This window comes from Bufo bufo, chromosome 7 (assembly GCF_905171765.1).
Source record: "Bufo bufo chromosome 7, aBufBuf1.1, whole genome shotgun sequence".
NCBI lineage: Eukaryota > Metazoa > Chordata > Amphibia > Anura > Bufonidae > Bufo > Bufo bufo.
In genome coordinates this window covers 225,548,997-225,556,872 of record NC_053395.1, presented here as the reverse complement: position 1 = coordinate 225,556,872, position 7,876 = coordinate 225,548,997, and the positions used below count along the sequence as shown (strand labels likewise).

General features: G+C 46.4%; 1 protein-coding gene across 2 annotated transcripts in view; it reads left to right on the top strand.

The window, feature by feature from the left end:
* The first annotated feature begins 6,628 nt into the window (after positions 1-6,628).
* The window catches only part of TNRC18 (trinucleotide repeat containing 18), a 146,789-nt gene continuing 145,541 nt past the window's right edge, over positions 6,629-7,876 (top strand). For both annotated transcript variants that reach the window (XM_040440936.1, XM_040440935.1), the window contains exon 1: positions 6,629-6,843. The gene's annotated coding sequence lies outside the window, so the exon portion shown is untranslated. The remainder of the gene's footprint in view (positions 6,844-7,876) is intronic.

Sequence of the window (7,876 nt, the reverse complement as noted above, 5' to 3'; positions counted from 1 at the left end):
CGGTTCTGTTACTGTATCTATGCACAGAGCTCGGTTCTGTTATTGTATCTATGCACAGAGCTCGGTTCTGTTACTGTATCTATGCACAGAGCTCGGTTCTGTTACTGTATCTATGCACAGAGCTCGGTTCTGTTACTATATCTATGCACAGAGCTCGGTTCTGTTACTGTATCTATGCACAGAGCTCGGTTCTGTTATTGTATCTATGCACAGAGCTCGGTTCTGTTACTATATCTATGCACAGAGCTCGGTTCTGTTACTATATCTATGCACAGAGCTCGGTTCTGTTACTGTATCTATGCACAGAGCTCGGTTCTGTTACTATATCTATGCACAGAGCTCGGTTCTGTTACTATATCTATGCACAGAGCTCGGTTCTGTTACTGTATCTATGCACAGAGCTCGGTTCTGTTACTGTATCTATGCACAGAGCTCGGTTCTGTTACTGTATCTATGCACAGAGCTCGGTTCTGTTACTGTATCTATGCACAGAGCTCTGTTCTGTTACTGTATCTATGCCCAGAGCTCGGTTCTGTTATTGTATCTATGCACAGAGCTCGGTTCTGTTACTGTATCTATGCACAGAGCTCTGTTCTGTTACTGTATCTATGCACAGAGCTCGGTTCTGTTACTGTATCTATGCACAGAGCTCGGTTCTGTTACTGTATCTATGCACAGAGCTCGGTTCTGTTACTGTATCTATGCACAGAGCTCGGTTCTGTTACTGTATCTATGCACAGAGCTCGGTTCTGTTACTATATCTATGCACAGAGCTCGGTTCTGTTACTGTATCTATGCACAGAGCTCGGTTTTGTTACTGTATCTATGCACAGAGCTCGGTTCTGTTACTGTATCTATGTACAGAGCTCGGTTCTGTTACTGTATCTATGCACAGAGCTCGGTTCTGTTACTGTATCTATGCACAGAGCTCTGTTCTGTTACTGTATCTATGCCCAGAGCTCGGTTCTGTTATTGTATCTATGCACAGAGCTCGGTTCTGTTACTGTATCTATGCACAGAGCTCGGTTCTGTTACTGTATCTATGCACAGAGCTCGGTTCTGTTACTGTATCTATGCACAGAGCTCGGTTCTGTTACTGTATCTATGCACAGAGCTCGGTTCTGTTATTGTATCTATGCACAGAGCTCGGTTCTGTTACTGTATCTATGCACAGAGCTCGGTTCTGTTACTGTATCTATGCACAGAGCTCGGTTCTGTTACTGTATCTATGCACAGAGCTCGGTTCTGTTACTGTATCTATGCACAGAGCTCGGTTCTGTTACTGTATCTATGCACAGAGCTCGGTTCTGTTATTGTATCTATGCACAGAGCTCGGTTCTGTTACTGTATCTATGCACAGAGCTCGGTTCTGTTACTATATCTATGCACAGAGCTCGGTTCTGTTATTGTATCTATGCACAGAGCTCGGTTCTGTTACTGTATCTATGCACAGAGCTCGGTTCTGTTATTGTATCTATGCACAGAGCTCGGTTCTGTTACTGTATCTATGCACAGAGCTCGGTTCTGTTACTGTATCTATGCACAGAGCTCGGTTCTGTTACTGTATCTATGCACAGAGCTCGGTTCTGTTATTGTATCTATGCACAGAGCTCGGTTCTGTTACTGTATCTATGCACAGAGCTCGGTTCTGTTACTGTATCTATGCCCAGAGCTCGGTTCTGTTATTGTATCTATGCACAGAGCTCGGTTCTGTTATTGTCTCTATGCACAGAGCTCGGTTCTGTTATTGTCTCTATGCACAGAGCTCGGTTCTGTTACTGTATCTATGCCCAGAGCTCGGTTCTGTTACTGTATCTATGCACAGAGCTCGGTTCTGTTACTGTATCTATGCCCAGAGCTCGGTTCTGTTACTGTATCTATGCACAGAGCTCGGTTCTGTTACTGTATCTATGCACAGAGCTCGGTTCTGTTACTGTATCTATGCACAGAGCTCGGTTCTGTTATTGTATCTATGCCCAGAGCTCGGTTCTGTTACTGTATCTATGCGCAGAGCTCGGTTCTGTTACTGTATCTATGCACAGAGCTCGGTTCTGTTACTGTCTCTATGCACAGAGCTCGGTTCTGTTACTGTATCTATGCACAGAGCTCGGTTCTGTTACTGTATCTATGCACAGAGCTCGGTTCTGTTACTGTATCTATGCACAGAGCTCGGTTCTGTTACTGTATCTATGCACAGAGCTCGGTTCTGTTACTGTATCTATGCACAGAGCTCGGTTCTGTTACTGTATCTATGCACAGAGCTCGGTTCTGTTACTGTATCTATGCACAGAGCTCGGTTCTGTTACTATATCTATGCACAGAGCTCGGTTCTGTTACTGTATCTATGCACAGAGCTCGGTTCTGTTACTGTATCTATGCACAGAGCTCGGTTTTGTTACTGTATCTATGCACAGAGCTCGGTTCTGTTACTGTATCTATGTACAGAGCTCGGTTCTGTTACTGTATCTATGCACAGAGCTCGGTTCTGTTACTGTATCTATGCACAGAGCTCTGTTCTGTTACTGTATCTATGCACAGAGCTCGGTTCTGTTATTGTATCTATGCACAGAGCTCGGTTCTGTTACTGTATCTATGCACAGAGCTCGGTTCTGTTATTGTATCTATGCACAGAGCTCGGTTCTGTTACTGTATCTATGCACAGAGCTCGGTTCTGTTACTGTATCTATGCACAGAGCTCGGTTCTGTTACTGTATCTATGCACAGAGCTCGGTTCTGTTACTGTATCTATGCACAGAGCTCGGTTCTGTTACTGTATCTATGCACAGAGCTCGGTTCTGTTACTGTATCTATGCACAGAGCTCGGTTCTGTTACTGTATCTATGCACAGAGCTCGGTTCTGTTACTGTATCTATGCACAGAGCTCGGTTCTGTTACTGTATCTATGCACAGAGCTCGGTTCTGTTACTGTATCTATGCACAGAGCTCGGTTCTGTTATTGTATCTATGCACAGAGCTCGGTTCTGTTACTGTATCTATGCACAGAGCTCGGTTCTGTTACTGTATCTATGCACAGAGCTCGGTTCTGTTACTGTATCTATGCACAGAGCTCGGTTCTGTTACTGTATCTATGCACAGAGCTCGGTTCTGTTACTGTATCTATGCACAGAGCTCGGTTCTGTTATTGTATCTATGCACAGAGCTCGGTTCTGTTACTGTATCTATGCACAGAGCTCGGTTCTGTTATTGTATCTATGCACAGAGCTTGGTTCTGTTATTGTATCTATGCACAGAGCTCGGTTCTGTTACTGTATCTATGCACAGAGCTCGGTTCTGTTACTGTATCTATGCACAGAGCTCTGTTCTGTTACTGTATCTATGCACAGAGCTCGGTTCTGTTACTGTATCTATGCACAGAGCTCGGTTCTGTTGACTTATCCAAGTACAAAGCTTATTATGATGCCATCTGTTAGTGTATGATAGTTCTGATCATGGTTCTGTTAGCATTTCTTAGGCCTCTTTCACACGAGCGTGTCCGGATGTGTTGTGGCAAACCCGTGCGAGTAGGTACCCAATTGCCGTCAGTTTTGACTGCGATTGCGTTCCGTTGTTCAGTTTTTATTGTGCGGGTGCAATGCATTTTGCACGCGCGTGATAAAAAACTGAATGTGGTACCCAGACCCGAACTTCTTCACAGAAGTTAAGGTTTGGGTTCCAGGTTGTGTAGATTGTATTATTTCCCCTTATAACATGGTTATAGGGGAAATAATAGCATTCAGAATGCTTAGTACAGTAGGGCTGGAGGGGTTAAAAAAAAATAATTTAACTACACCTAGCAACCGTGCGTGAAAATCGCACCGCATCCGCACTTGCTTGCGGTTTTCACGCAACCCCATTAATTTCTATGGGGCCTGCGTTACGTGAAAAACGCACAAAGAGGAGCATGCTGCGATTTTCACGCAACGCACAAGTGATGCGTGAAGATCACAGCTCATGTGCACAGCCCCATAGAAATGAATGGGTCCAGATTCAGTGCGGGTGCAATGCATTCAACTCGCGCATTGCACCCGCGCGGAATACTCGCCCGTGTGAAAGGGGCCTTAGTGTTCATCTTGGTTCTGATATTGTATGTTAGTACTGAGCTTGGTTCTATTACTGGGTCTAAGTACTTGGCTCTTCTGCCATATCTTATTGCTGAGCCTAGTCCGGTTAGCATATCTAAGAAGCAGCTTAGGATAATATAGATAATTTTGTGTATATATCATATGGATATGTTGCCCGGCATTAACTTTACTAACACGTACTCCAAGGACAATAACTTCTATGGACCTCAAAATGGTGGTAACAAAAACTGTAACAAACCTCGTTCAGCTACACTGCTAGAAAAATAAGGTTATGGCTCTTGGAATACAAAGACCTAAAAATGACTCTTTCTCCACAAAACATGCTTTTACAGTCCAAAATTAGTAAAATATGAAATAATCTACACAAATCTTTTTTAATAATGTTATTTATACTGCACTGTTCATGCAATAGAAAAGCCATGTAACGATAGCGGTTTTACGATTTAAAAAGTTATGTGTCCTGGAATTCTGTGTAAAATTCCTGCGTCATAAAGGCCTAACAATGAACTAGCAATATTTGCATGCAAACTGTAGGGTGGGCCCCCAAAGTCACTTCCACTGGTGGGCCCTAGGGTTCCCAGTCCAACACTGCTGTGGCGGCCTCTGTGCGAGCAAATGGATGAGGCGAGTATGTTTTTGGTTTTTCTTTTACTCTCCTTTCAGGGGGGACACTCTTGGGGAGCATTATCACTTGTTGGGGCCCTATTTAGTACTGAGGGTACTCTCGGAGTGAATCATTACTATTGGTGGGGAGCACTGTTTCTATGCGGGGACTATCTGTATGGTACTGTTATTTCTGCAGTATAGTGTCTGGGGACATTCGGGAGCACACTGCGGGCACAGTATTGGGGGTAGCAGCAGGATGACAATATTGGGGCACCAGGATAGGAAGTTTGTATTGAGAAAGTGAGGAGCATGATGAAGGTAAAATGAGGCTTTACCAGAACGGGCGCAGGCAGAGCAACAATGTTGGGGTCCATTCACACGCCCGCAGAATGGGTCCGCAAATTGTGGAATGTGTGTGGACCCATTGATTATGGGGCAGGAATGGATGCGGATATCACACAGTGTGCTGTCCGCATCCGCATTTCCGGAGCGCGCCCCCGGAAAAAATAGAACATGTCCTATTCTTGTCCGGACAAGAATAGGCATTTCTATGGGGGTGCCGGCCGGGTGTATTGCGGATTGTGTATTGGGCAGACTAGATGGACCAAATGGTTCTATCTGCAATACACTACAGATGTGTGAATGGACCCTAATATGGGAGCTCCTGCGCTGCGCTCGCTCTGATAACAGCCTGCATCAGTGCAGTGTATGATCAGCGCAGGCGCTCCCATATCTCTCTGCTAAAGCCTCAGTTGCTATGCTTATCCCCAGGGAGCCGGCGGAGGTGACCGGTCGGACACCTCCAGACCCATCCACGCCAGCGAGCCTTTAGAAGAGCAGCTCTGGTGCAACGGTGTACGACCGTACGGATTCTAAAGTGCAACAAGCACCTAAACTTCAGACCTAGGAAAAAAAAATATATAATATTAATAATGAAAGTATATTACAAAAATCATTTCCATCACATTTAGGACCGGTTTTAATAAAGCGTGTGACGGTCCAGGTTGACCCGTCTCTGCTATTATCTATACAATGGAGTAAGGCCTCGCTCCCACGTATGTGACGTACACGTTGCGCTGACGCATTTCAGGCCCCTGATAGCAGTCCATAGGTGAATCCCCATGCCGGTCTCCAGTTTTTCACCCCCTGCCCTCCAGCTCCGTATTCTAGTTTGACGCTGTTCGTTTGGACACTTTCTTCATATAGAACATTATATTGTATCCCCCAAGACTGAATACGTCCCACCGTAGACGCACTGGGTTCCGGTGTCGCGCCGCACTTCCCTGCACTGCTGTATGTTCTGCATACGTCATACACCCGATATCCTTCCACGTATATATATGACGCGTTTCATGCATCCCCAGCTTTCAGTCCGCAGTCGACTGGGTGTCTTGAAACCGCCATTATGGGTTTGGTCGAGGGGCGACTTGAAACTACTGTTAACTCTAATTCGTTTACTATAAAATAAACGTTACTTTTCGCTCAGGGTGATAATTGGCGACAGAAAATGACGCGGTTTACGCTGAACTGGTGTCGCTGTTTGAGGGACTATTTTGAAGGCCGGTTTTTTTAGGCCCCCTGAGATGCTGTTAGTACCCCCATTAGTTAGCAGAGATCCACACAAAGCTTCCCCCAGGCCCGGAGAGGCGGCAATGCCCACAGAGCCGTGTACAGCCTGACAGCGGGGAAGAATCGCATTTTATCTGACGAGAGCTTGTCCGGGCCCGGGGGGGGGCCTGGAAACCTTCCTCCAGAAATTCTCACCACCCGTTTGAACCATTCAGTCACGTTGGGGGAGCCTTGAAACAGAAGCGGCTCTTACTCCATAACTGGCTTGATGCAAATGGCTGCGAGCCAAAGTGTTGACACGGCGGTGATTGACAGCGGCGCGGACCAATGGCGGGGCGGCTGCGGGCCGCGTCACGGGGCTGCACACAATGCTGGTTTCAGTTCTAGTCAGTCTCCTCAGGGCTTTGGCGCAGGCTCTTGTCGTCGTGCGCAAGATGCGTCTTTTCTGCCTTCGCTCGTCCATTGCGGGGATTTGTGGATTGTAAATGACAATGTGACGCCCTCCGTGTGAGGAGCGGGAGGCCTCGCCGTCAGCCGGGGCGGCGCGTCTAATAACGGGGGAAGAAACCGCAGGAATCATCTGAAGGTAAATGCTCGTCGTCCGTATTATGTCCGTATATGATGGCTGGTGGTGGAGGAGGAGGAAAGCCGCCTCTGCCTGTCCGCGTACGTGCACTGTGGAGGAGAAGCCGTGACAGCGGAGCTTTTTACCGCTTCAAGAAACGCAGCCATTTTTACTCCCTGCTGCCCAGATTGCCATCCCCGAATAGAGCCGCTCACCGTTCAGCCCCAGCCTGTGGGGACTCGGCCAAATACAGGAGGTGTTGTCTTTATAATGTATTCAAAAAATGGATAAATTAAATAAAAAAAATTACAAATAGTTGTCTTTTTAAGCTGGGTCGTACCTGCCGCGGAGGTGGCGGTGCAGTATCCGAGCTCCTTGCGGAATGTTTTTAGTTCTTGTTGCGGCTTCTTTGTCGCTTGTATCTGAATGGGACGTTGTAACGATTGCAAAATGTTCTCTGTTAAAGCGGGAACGTGAAAAGTTCTGTCGGCGACAGTAATGCCTTGGTATCGCTGAGCTGCCCCGGTGTTTAGGATGTTTTTCTGTCAGTTGATCAGGTCCTACTGCTGCCCCCAGCCTGTCTGCTGCCTGAGGCAAAGAGGCAAATGCCCCCAACCCCCCTGCACTAAAAAAAAATAAAAAATTAAAAAAGTGCCACAATTATTATTGTTGCTAGTTTTGCTTTTCTTGGTGACCGCAGTTATTTGTTGGCCCTTTATTTTTCCTAGGTGTTAATAAGTAACACAATTATTAAAGGTGCCCGGCTCTACCCGATTGTGGTGCAGCCTGGCAAGTCCCAGCCTCAGCCCAGAAATCTATGCCAGCTGGCACCGGTCAAGGCAGAATATAGGACAATCTTGTCATGTAAATTCTAGGCCTGACCCTGCACCGACCCGTTCCACACACACACACACAGGAAAAGTGGCAAATATTGTCAAAAAAACCTTTTTTTGACACCGGTGGACTTGCCTGGGTGTCCGATGAAGGTCGGCCTTCGGGCCTGGGGCTTTTTGATAGATTTTTTTAACTATTAAACTGAAGCTGCGTCTAAAAT